Source organism: Hordeum vulgare, chromosome 5H (genome assembly GCF_904849725.1).
Source record: "Hordeum vulgare subsp. vulgare chromosome 5H, MorexV3_pseudomolecules_assembly, whole genome shotgun sequence".
NCBI lineage: Eukaryota > Viridiplantae > Streptophyta > Magnoliopsida > Poales > Poaceae > Hordeum > Hordeum vulgare.
Genome location: NC_058522.1, coordinates 504470624 through 504483810, shown reverse-complemented (window position 1 = coordinate 504483810; position 13187 = coordinate 504470624).

Here is a 13187-nt window from a genome sequence, read left to right as displayed (position 1 = left end):
ATTTGCTTGATATCTACCGAGTACTCCGGTGATAAAAGCTAAGTCAGGGCGTGTGCACACTTGTGCGTACTGTAAACTTCCAACAGCCGAAGTATACTGTATTGTTTTCATTTCATTGAGCTCGTACTGATTCTTGGGATATTGATATTTCCCAAAACTATCGCCCTTGACTATGGAGTAGGTGTGGCTTTGCTCTTATGCATATTATACTTTTGGAGAACTTTCTCTAAATATGCTTTCTGTGAGAGTCCTAAGACTCCATTCTTCCTGTCTCGGTGAATTTCAATGCCCAAAACATATGAAGCTTCACCAAGGTCTTTCATATCGAAGCGTGAGGATAAAAACTTCTTTGTCTCTTGTAGTAGACCAATACCATTGCTTGCAAGCAAGATATCATCCACATACAAGATTAGGAAAATATATTTCCCATGTTTAAACTTAGCATAAATGCAATTATCCTCAACATTTTCTTGGAATCCAAATCTTTTAATGGTATCATTGAACTTGATGTACCACTGTCTAGAGGCTTGCCTTAGCCCATAAATGGATTTCTTTAGACGGCAACCTAGATCTTCCTTGCCTTCCATGATAAAACCCTTGGGTTGTTTCATGTAGACATCTTCTTCTAAATCACCGTTTAGAAACGCCATCTTTACATCCATTTGATGCAGCTCTAAATCAAAATGAGCAACTAGTGCCATTATGATTCTGAAGGAATCCTTACAAGAGACCGGAGAAAAGGTCTCATTGTAATCTATCCCTTCTCTTTGTGTAAATCCTTTTGCCACAAGTCAGGCTTTATACTTGTCTACATTCCCATTAGAGTCATACTGTGTTTTGTAGACCCATTTGCAGCCTACTGTCTTTGCTCCTTTAGGAATAATCTCTAAGTCCCAAACATGATTGGAACTCATCGATTTCATCTCATCTTCCATTGCATCTATCCATTTTGATGAGTGAGGGCTTTTAATGGCCTCCTCATATGTGGTGGGATCACCTTCCATATGAGCCATTTCTGTGTTGTATACTTTATAATCAGTAGAAATAGCAGGTCTTCTTGTTCTATTAGACCTTCTAAGTGCCTCATTGTCGGGCACACTTTCTACTATTTCTTGGTGCACTTCCAATTCATGATCAACAACGGGTTCAGTCGGCTCCTGAAGGACAGGTTCCGGGTCTTCTCCCGCAGTTGTCATGGTTGGAGTTACAGCGGGTAGTGAGAAAAATGGCTCTTGAATCATCGGAATGGGTGCATGCACCCTTTTCTCCTCAAATTCAATTTTCCGAGCTACCCGGCTCCCCCTCATCATCTCGTCCTCTAAGAAGACAGCATGTCTCGTTTCCACAAACTTTGTGTATCTGTATGGACAGTAGAAACGAAAACCTTTTAACCTATCAAGGTAGCCAATGAAATGGCAACTCACTGTCTTCGGGTCTAACTTTCCAAGATTTGGATTAAACATTTTGGCCTCAGCAGGACATCCCCACACTCTTAAGTGTTGTAGGGATGGCACTCTTCCTGTCCAGAGCTCGTGCAGTGTTTTGGGCACCGACTTGCTTGGAACTCTGTTGAGAATGTGAGTGGCGGTTTTAAGCGCCTCCATCCACAATCCCAACGGAAGGTCTGAATAGCTCATCATGCTGCGTACCATATCCATGAGAGTACGGTTACGCCTTTCAGCTACTCCATTTAGTTGAGGCTCACTCGGCATGGAATACTGGGCAACAATTCCAGTCTCTTGCAAGAATTTTGAAGAAGGTCGAGGGACTTGGCCATATGAAGTGTGTCGACCGTAGTACTCCCCCCAACGGCCAGACCTCACTATCTTAATCTTTTTATCAAGCTGATTTTCAACTTCAGCTTTGAATATTTTGAATTTATCCAATGCTTCATGTCGGTCTTTGATTGGATAAATGTAACCAAAGCGGGAGTAATCATCTGTGAACGTTATGAATGAATCATAACCATCCACACTTTTCACCGAAAACAGTCCACAAATATTAGTGTGGAAAATTTCCAGTGTTCCTGTGCTTCGGTTTGCTCCTTTCTTTATCTGTTTTACATATTTTCCTTTAATGCAATCCACGCATTGTTCTAAGTCAGAGAACTCCAACTTTGGAAGAATTTCATTTTTGATTAATCTTTCTATTCTCCCCCTGGAAATATGGCCCAATCGACAGTGTCATAGTTTCGAGGAGTCGTGAGTTCTTTTTCTTTTCTTTTGATCGTTGTTCGACGAAGTACTTTGTTCACTCACATTCAACACATAGGGCGCTTTTTCACATAGCGATAATAAATAAAGCTCATCATGTAGAAATGCATCCCCAACATAATCATTATGAGACCAAATGGCACATTTGCCATGTCCAAAGAAACATTGATAATCGTCTTTGTCTAAACAGGAAAAACTTATTAAGTTCCTATTACATGAAGGTACGAAAAGCACATCCCTAAGTAGAAGTTTGAAACCATCGGCTAGCTCCAAGGAGACGTCACCCACAGCTTCAACTTCGGCTTGGACACCGTTCGCAACTTCAATTCTTCTTGAATTTCTTGGCAAAGTTATCGTCGAACTGAATCCCTGTAAAGAATTTGCAACATGAACAGTTGCTCCTGAGTCAATCCACCAAGTAGATTTCATAAACTTTGTATACAAGGATTCATTAACAAAAGAAACTATATCTTTACCTCTCTTAGCCATGAAGGTCTTTAGAAAAACAGGGCAATCCTTCTTGTAGTGCCCTTTCTCCTTACAGTGGACGCAAGTTTCCCTGTCCACTGGAATGTGCCTATGGTGATAATGGACATGAGCTTTGCCATTGCCATTTCTATTGCCCTGTGGCTTGGAGGGAGAATCTTTGTTAGGCGGAAAGCCCTTCTTCTTTTCCTTCACATAGTTAAGAGAGCCACCATGTGAGGCCTTAATCCTCTCCTCCTCTTCTGTGCACATTGCGATGACCTTTTCAATGTCCCAAGTCTCGGGTTGCATGTTGTAGTTGACTACAAAGGTCTCGAACTCCTTAGACAACGAAGCCATCACCAGGTGGACAAGGAGAGCTGGTTTTATCTCCAGATCCGCATCCATTGGTTTGAGCTTAGCCGCCGTGTGGCTCATCCTAAGGATGTGCTCCCTTATGCCATGGCCACCACCATGGTAGCTCTTTGTCACCAGTTGTTTGATCAACTGGGTGGCATACGTCTTAGAAGAGCGAGTAAACTGACTCTTTATCTTGTTCAGCATTTCTTTTGCCGTAGGGCAATCAGCAATTGATCCCACGATAGTGGTCTCAATGGTGTTCTTTATAAACGCCAAGCACTTCTTGTTGGCATTTAACCATAGCCTGTTGCTGATGGAGTGGGACATCACCTCTTTTTCATAATTTGCTTGCTTTTTGTCCCAACTCTCATCATCCTCATCAGCCTCTCTGACTGGGTCTGCAGGTGTAGCTGGTTGTGGTTCCTCCAGAACCCAGTCCACCTCTGCAATGCAGAGAGCCATGTCCACCTTCTTCCTCCACTGAGAGTAGTTGTCCCCCCTGAGTGTCGGAATTTCCTTGAGACAGCTCATCAGATGGAAACCTCCTGAAATCACCAAATAAGCGAAGTCAGTACGACAATCATATGCATTAAATAACGTTGGTTAAAATAATCATATAATTGCCTATGCATATTAATCTACATTACCGTTGGGCAAATGATAGAAATCAGTGCATCATTTTGCAATATGCAATATGACCGTGTAATTAAACAACGTCGGTCACAATAACAACATGATCATATTCCATATTGCTTTTAGCAGCGGAAAATGTGAAATAAAATTTCATGTGCCTCTTAACTTTACAGAAAATAATTCTGACATTTAAAATAAAATTCATGAACTTTATTAACGCTTTTATAAAATTCATGAACTTTTCTTTTCTGAGAAAACTATTTTATTCACAAAATACTTTCTACTTTTCTTTACGGAAAAATTATATAAAAATTCTGTGAATATTCACAGAAACTTTGAACATTTTTAATTTCTATTTTTGCAAACATATTTTCATATAAAAATGTCTAGAACACACTTTTAAATCTGCCTAAAAAGACAGAAACATAAAATCCCTTAAAACGAAAAGGGCCGGCCTAGGCCTGCCCGTCTCAGGCTGGCGCCCTCTAGCATGCAGCCGCCTCTATCCCCCGGCCAGGCGCTGGCGCCCCGCGACCTGGGCCGACCTATGGGCCCGAGCCGCCGTGGCTCCTTCGGCCTGGCCTGGGCCGGCCTGCCTCCCGCCGGCCTTAGAGGCCCGAGCTGGCTAGGGTTTCGGCTCTAGAGGATCCTGACCGTCCGGATGAATCCGACGCCCCCCCCCCCCCCCGCGCCCCTCGCTTGAACAAAACGTGGATGAACCGGCACGGGGGGCAAACCCTAAGTCATTCTCCCCCAGCCTGTCGCTCTCTTCTTTCTGCCCGACGGCTCCTCTCGTGTGGGTGGCCGCCGGCCGTGGCGGCCGAGCGCTCCGTGCCGCGCGTTGTCTGCCCCGCCGAGGAGGAGGCCGTAGGCCTCTCTTCTTTTCGAGTTCGCTACTGTGTGCGTGCCAGCCACCGCCCGCTCGTCCCGCGCGCCTGTGTGCGTGCCAGCCACCGCCCGCTCGTCCCGCGCGCTCCTCGCGCGGCGGCCACCATGCCCCGTCGAGGTGGGTTGACATCTGGCCGCCTCTCCACTTCCCCCTCATGCGGAGGTTCTTTGCCCGCCGGAGGGCTCTGGCGATGGCCGCCGGCAGCGGCGACCTGCGGTCCCGCGCCGCGCACGCCGGCTAGATCTCCCTCTCCCGTGGTTGTTCCATGCCGTAGTCGTGGCCTTCCCCTCGCCGGCTGTGCACACGCCTTGCGGTGGGTGCGCCGCCGTCGAGCGGTCGGCTGCGGTTCGTTTTCTTTTACCTTAGACCACCACAACCGAGAACCATGGCCCTGGTTGCGTGACTCTACGGCGCCGCCTCCGTCCCCTTTGCCGGCTGCGAGAGCACCTCTAGGGTGAACGCGCCGCCGTCAAACGGTTCGGTAGTGGCGCCCTTTGCCTTTGTTTTTCATCGTTCCCCCCTCTCTTTTTTGTTGTCTTTTGTCGGTTTCAATCCGATCTTCTTTTTGTTTTTCCTTTCGGATCTTGATCCGTACTTAGCCCCCGAGGGGGTAGGTTCTTCTTCCCCGCACCTCGGGTTGCCGATGCGTGTGGGGATCGAGAGGAACAGGCGCGGCCTTGCGGCGGCGCTTCTTTTCCGACGAGGCCGTAGCCATCCTCGGTGCCTTGCCCATCTAGGGTTCGTAGGGGTAGGGGAAAATGCTTTCTTTCCTTTGTACCGAATAAATCTCTGTCTAGTGGCTCTGATACCAATGTTGAAGTCGTAGATCGACTAGGCATAGATGGATCCGGTGAAACCTTTTACTCACCTAATCCCGAGCCCGAGGAACTCCCTGCTCCGGCCATCCGTGCCGGTGTAGTCGTCGGAGACGCGAGAGGAAGGTGTTGTCGTGGGTGGTGCTTCCCGTGAGCACTGTGCTAAACCCTAGATCGGAAGGGGATTTAGGTGGGGAGTCTGGCGGCGCGGTGAACCTCGTACCGTGCGCCCCGCCCCCCACCACTTTATTTATAGCGCAGGTCACAGGGACCCAACAACCATAACGGGTTGGGTGCCCCCGATCAGGGCGCATAGATCAAGGGTCCGGTGGGCCGTTGGGCCCACGCGGAAGAGATCAACCTAACAATCGCACGACATTATGGTCGGAAAAACAGAGATGATTAGCGAGTACATCAATTCTCCAACCAAAAAAAATCACCTTGTTATTGTGTCATTTTGTGGAGGCATGTGGATAACATGTCAAATGTTGTCATCTTGTCTTGGTTTATCTTTTGTTGGCCTTTATTTTTTCATCTTTTGTGTTGTTTCTGGAAACTTTTGTAATAAACTTTTGTCGAAGTGCCTCATCATTTCGTGAGGTGGCAATGCAAGCTTTTATTCTATATGGATTATAAGACTTCCATTATCTGATATGGATGTGATAATTTTTCTCTTTTTTCATTAGAGTTGTGTGATAAGTTTTAGTCAAAGACGAAATTATATTTCAAAAAGAAAAGGGGAAAGAGTTTTGAGGAAAAGAAAAAGGAGGAAGGGGTGTCAATTTCTAGTCCATCCAACTACATATGTATCCTATGACCCCGAAACAGTTGACACACAAAGTCATGTATTGTATATGTTCATAGATACCATGAACAATGAAAGACGCGCAAAGGGAGCATGGCACAACATTACGCTCTCAAAATCAGAGATGATGGGCAAGTACATCAAGTCATTGTCTCCATTATGTACCAAGTTGAACTAGCGCACTCCAACTAAAAAAAGGGTTGAAATCGTGCACTAATATGCCGTGAACAAGAAGAAAATCTCTCTTCTCCATGATGCATGTACCAAGCCGGTTTTAGGACCGTTTATGCATCTTCTTGTACAGTTTTCCTTCTTTATGGCTCCATGGCCATTTCGTTTCTTTTATCCAAAGCATGCCGTTGTATTCCTGTCTAGCAGCTGGCGACTGCCGTTGCTTCCACGAACACTACTATATAAGATAGTCTACTACTACTTGCAGACGTGCACTCAGATACAGTATAAAAGAGAACACGTCTGCTACATGAATGCTCTGTGGAGACGTTGACCCACAGTATATTTTTCTAGCAAGTCAGGGAGCTATACGATACGAATATACATGTATTGATACATGCATACGCAGCAGATACGCAGAGGAAATATATATACACGGGGTCATTTTCTGGTGCCCACCTACCCACAGTTCATTACAGCGATGATCACTAGCCAGGTCACCAGTTTTGGGTGGTTCGATAGGTAATAGGTACCGTCCGGAAGCAATCAAAGCCCCATCCCTTCCATGTCGATTGATCCACTTCTTTTTTCTGTTAGTTTGTTATATCTTTCCCGCACATAAAATACGGCGTAGATACGTCGTATCCGGCCCCAGCAGTTAAGTATTTCCACGCATGCGTGGACATAGTTTTTTAGGTTGAGAAAGTGTGGATATACTGTAGTTTATATGTGCAGACATTGAGGTCATATATATACATACTTAGCCGTCAAAAATTGTGTGTAATAATAATCGAGTACTTGCTGTCGTGTCGAGTAGCATATACCCCCGTGCCGTTACGTCATACTCCTATATAGCTTGAATTAACATTTCTCTGATAGGAAAGTATAGTCTACGTAGGCTGAGTATTTTTAGGTTTGACCACCAAATAATTTACGTGCACTCCACCCATTCATTTCATGTATGAGCCCATCGTACGTGCATGTCTCTGTGCACTGTATTCTGGTGGTTGCCAAGATTAATAGAGGCCATGATTCAGCTCCCAACCAGTGTGCAAGTGTGAGGATAGGGACACAAGGATTCCCTCTTTGGTAATGGTAGGTGGGCAGGTGCCAACAGCGCTCCAAGCAGTTGAGCATCACTTCATCGTCTCATTGCCGTGTCTGTTATCTGTTGTTTGTTGTGGTTGTTGCACGCCCTTGAGTGTTTGTTTCTTAAACCGCGCACGTACTTGTTCAGCGTCATTAAGTGGTGCCGGTTAATCGATTGAGATTGGGGTCCGTTAATTGGGATGAGACCGTGCTGATGCTGATTCCGTTACGCCAGTACATCTATGGTGACGATGCAAATGAAGTTTTTTTCGATGAAGGGTCTTTTTAATCGGGCATATCCCTTTTCATTAATTTCTTAATGAAAATACAAAGTTCACGACCAACATCAAGCAGAACAAGGAGGAAGGAAATCGAGCTAGGGAGGCGAGTTGAAGCATTGCCAGGAAACCCACTACGGATGCTCGATTCGGAACTTCCATTGCGGGGTGAAAACCTGAAAACATTATTACAATCCTAATCAACATAGAAAATGGGGCAGAGTTCTACGCAACAGCAAAAGGAATTAGATTGTCTAGGTCTCTAGGATACTCAAACATACACAACAACCAGGTAATAAATCCCCAGCAGGACGCCATCACCAAATTGGGGTCGAAAGTAAAATGCATCGTCCCAGCACATTCTTCAGCCCCTTTTCAGCAGCTTTGTCCTGAGCCTAGCGTCGCCGTTGGGGGCTGCATCTGCCGAGCAAGAATCGAGGCTTCTTTCATCAGTAACCGAACACCTCCCAGCTGGAACACATCCTTATCAGCGCCTTTGGGAAGTCCTGCCCAATATAACATGAAAGAGCAAACATTGAAAACAGCCTCCAAAGAAGGACGAACAACATTGAAAACAGCCTCCAAAGAAGAACTCATATATATCGGAATAAAATATGCAGCCATGCAATAGGAAACGGATAGACGGATATTACAGACTCATCGATCTTAGGGTGCACGTGCAACATGCTGTTTGGATTGGAGATCATGATCGTCGTCGAACGGCAAGAGTCTACTAGAGTACATCCCGGGTGAAAGTCATTCATCAGGACAAGCAGGAAGAGAAGGACATTCTTACTGTCCACTACTGCAAGTCTGCAAAGCCAAAACGTGAACAGCTAAGAGGGCAAATGATTGACTTTTTCCTTATCTAAGCCTTGCACGGTATATTTTCTACACTGGTTTGCCTAAGGCTGGGGGGCACAGACCCCGGGCCTTGTTCGGTTAATCCCTCCCAGGAGGGGATTGTAGAGGATTGAAGAGGATTTAAATAAAATTTAATATCCCTCGCAATCCCCTTCAAATCCTTTTAAATCTGAAGGAACCAAAAAGCCTCAGACTTGTACTCCGTACTAAGCTCCGCCGCTGCATGTCCTTCTGGTTGGAACATCGGCCGTGATTGATTTGGTTGTTGGCTCCCAATCATTCACTCACCCACTCACGCACATTAGCTGCCGGCTCTGTGATCGCATCCAGAAACTCTGCATAGCTGCATGCTGCCGCCAGAACCTGCTGCACGTTCACACACAGTCGACCAGGAGCTGATAAGGTTATTCTTCTATTACTATGAGTGTGTTTTGTTTGCGTGCAACATTTGGGTCAGGAGAACGAGCCAGCCTAACTGGGCTTGGTTGAGAAAAACGGTGCAAAAACCGACGTAGGCATGTTATCCGTGGACATGGTATTCTTATATCATGATGGATGTGTTTGTTTGCGTGCAACATTTGGGCCACGACATGGACAATTTTCTTCTTCTTAATTAACCGATGGGACAACTCACCGTTTCAAAATAAAATATGCAACAAATAATCCGACAAAATAATTTGTTCAAGTGAAAATTTAAACGATTTTGCTAAAACTCATTCCAATGAGGAACAAATTGACCTCATTCACTTTTTCATGTATGACATCTTTTCTGTTTTTTTCTTTTTTATGTAGCAGTTGTAACCTAAGTGACACGGCTCGCAATTGCAACCCGTGATATCCAATTGCAAACGTTTATGCTAAGGTTAGTAGTTGCAACCGACTCGACACGACCGCAACTGCAAGACGTAAGGCGCGAACGGAACCTGCTTTTTCTCAATTTTTTTGTTGTAGTAGTTGCAGCTGCAGTGACACGGCTGCAACTGCAACCAAGCACACCCAACCGTAACCGCAACAAGCGGGGTGATGGAGTGCGTCTTTTTTCTTTTTTTCTATTTCTATGTAGCAGTTGCAACCTAACCGACACGGCTGCAACTGCAACCTATCCTACCCAACTGTAAACGCTTGTGTTAAGGTTAGTAGTTGCAATCGACTCGACACGACCGCAACTGCAAGACGTAAGGCGCGAACGGAACCTGCTTTTTCCCAATTTTTTTGTTGTACTGGTTGCAGCTGCAGTGACACGGCTGCAACTGCAACCAAGCACACCCAACCGTAACCGCAACAAGCGGGGTGATGGAGTGCGTCTTTTTTCTTTTTTTCTATTTCTATGTAGCAGTTGCAACCTAACCGACACGGCTGCAACTGCAACCTATCCTACCCAACTGTAAACGCTTGTGTTAAGGTTAGTAGTTGCAATCGACCCGACACGACCGCAACTGCAAGACGTAAGGTGCGGATGGAACCTGCTTTTTCCCAATTTTTTTGTTGTACTGGTTGCAGCTGCAGTGACACGGCTGCAACTGCAACCAAGCACACCCAACCGTAACCGCAACAAGCGGGGTGATGGAATGCGTCTTTTTTCTTTTTTTCTATTTCTATGTAGCAGTTGCAACCTAACCGACACGGCTGCAACTGCAACCTATCCTACCCAACTGTAAACGCTTGTGTTAAGGCTAGTAGTTGCAATCGACCCGACACGACCGCAACTGCAAGACGTAAGGTGCGGATGGAACCTGCTTTTTTTCCTTTTTTTGTTGTACTGGTTGCAACCGTAGTGACACGGCTGCAACTGCAACCAAGCACACCCAACCGTAACCGCAACAAGCGGGGTGATGGAGTGCGTCTTTTTTCTTTTTTTCTATTTCTATGTAGCAGTTGCAACCTAACCGACACGGCTGCAACTGCAACCTATCCTACCCAACTGTAAACGCTTGTGTTAAGGCTAGTAGTTGCAATCGACCCGACACGACCGCAACTGCAAGACGTAAGGTGCGGATGGAACCTGCTTTTTTCCTTTTTTGTGTTGTACTGGTTGCAACCGTAGTGACACGGCTGCAACTGCAACCAAGCACACCCAACCGCAACCGTAACGAGCGGAGTGATGGAGGGCATCCCTCAATCTATCATAACATACCATAGAAAAAAAAAGTAAATGAGACCAGATTATATCTCATCTAGATGAGTTCTAGCCACTCCCAAATTTAAATCAATTAAACAATATCTTTCAGCTATCTGCCAATAATGCTCAGTGAGATTCTCCTTCCTCTGATGATGGGAGGTCCGTTCTTCTATCTTTCGGTACACATTTACAAATCTTATTGTACCCACCCAAGTGAACACACCAGGAATACCATGTGGTTTCCGTACTGCCTTTTTTTTTCTATCGAGCAAAGGTAAAAGCTCTACCTCACGAGTCAGCTAAGATAATTGATTATTAGGTTTAACATTTATTAGATTTTTTATAATGATCAGACAACATTATTTAAATTGAATAAATCGTAGATAAGTTATATATTGTATAAAGGGTTCCCATATGTCTCTACTATAAATTTTTTGGGACAGGGCATGGAGATGGAGGAACTACCGATTTTGAGTATCTTGAATTGATATTACAGATCGATCAAAAATAAGAGTACCCGTGCAAGTTCTTATCCCTCTGCGCACGTACCCGGTTTACCTGGTGGAAGAATGAGAAACCGCGAACCCAAATCCATCAGCGGTATCATAGAATATTATATTACCGTTTCATCACTAGAAACATTATATTGGTTAACTTTAACAACGATGTTCCTCGCAAGATGGAAATATAGTACTCCTAAGGAACAAAAGGAGTGATGGAAAAATACATCAATTACTTTGGCATGGGCAAAGCTAGTTCCCACTCAGATTAAGATTTCCATCTCCGCTGGTTGCGTTATCCGCCGATAGTAGAATCTCTCCTTAGTTACTTCCCTTTTCGTAAAACAAGAAATTTGTAAAATTTTATTACTTAATTGCTAGTAGTATGCTAGAGTTGTGATATTGTTTTCTTGTCTGGAATGTCTTCGTAACATTCAAGCAAGAGTAAAAAGAATAACCAACAAGTAGCAAGCTAATCATGTATGGCTTTGGTGCCATGGACCGGAGGTGCATACAGTGTTCCGAGCTAAGAGCTTAGGATGGATAGGAGCATAGGTCTGGGTTGGTAGCCAATCCCCATTTATCAATTCTTGACTAGGAGAGGTACACCGCTCCCTTTTAATTGATAACTACTCACTCTGTCCCATAATATATGAGTTTTTTTTACACTACACTAACGTCAAAAACTCTTATATTATGGGACGGAGGAAGTAATAGATTGTCCTTAGTTGCAAGGCGGGAAGGTCTTTATTACTCCCTCCGGTCCATATTAATTGTCGCGGTGCTTTACTAGTACAACTATAGTACAAAGTTATATTAAAGCACCGATAACTAATATTGATCAAAAGGAGTACTATATTAGACTAGCTAGATTGGTTTCGATTAACAATGAGTACTTGAGTTGGGGCACTTGATTTAGCTCGGGAGTAATGTGGATCCAAGTCAGCAATTTCTGATCACATGCCTCCACTGAGTAGTTTGCCATTCAACAATACAATGAGCAATGATTTATAGATACCATTTGTTTTCTTCCTCCTGGTTGTTGTGAGAGCACATGTAAGCCAATAGGCAAGGAACATTCCAAGAAAACCTAACAATTTTCAGTAGAGGAGGTTTGTAATTTAAGATATATGTTCTTTTTGCCCCTCAACTTATTGTGAAATATAGTTATCATCCCTAAAGCAATTCCCAACATGTTTAGCCATGCGCAATATCATTTCCAGAGGTTGCGAGCAAAGCTTTTCTTTTATAATGGAGTAATAAACTTACATCGTGTAACTAAAATGTCATCTTTTGTGTTGTTTCAGGTAAGTTTTGAGTAGTAAACTTATGGCAAAGTGACTCATCATTTTGTGAGGCAGCAAAGAAAGCTTTTATTTTCAAGAGAGTTGTGTGCTAATGTTTAATCAGATAAGAAATGCTATTTCAAAAAGGGGGGGATGTTTCTGTTGAGGAAAATAAAAGGGTAGTATATGACCTACAAATAGTTGATGCGCAAAGTCATATGTATATGTCCATAGATTCCATGAACAAACAAACACGTGTAAAGGGGGGCCTCACACAACATTATGCTCTGAAAATCAGAGACGAGTGGAAATTGCATCAAGTCACCGTCTCCATGATGTCCCAAGCTGAACTAGTGCACTCCTACTAAACAGGATGTTGAACTAGTGCACTACTGGGCCGTGAACAAGAAGAAAATCTCTTTTCTCCATGATGCATGTACCAAGCCGGTTTTAGGACCGTCTATGCGTCTTCTTGTACAATTGTCCTTCGTTATGGTTCCATAGCCATTTCTTTTCTTTTATCCAAAGCATGCCGTTGTAATTTGCACAACAGGGTGCAGTACTGCAGAGGATTTCAACCCGTTGTATTCCAATCTACTCCATTCGTTTCTAAATATATATGTCTTTCTAAAGATTCAACTACAGACTACATACGGAACAAAATGAGTGAACTTATACTTTAAGTTATGTCTATATACAT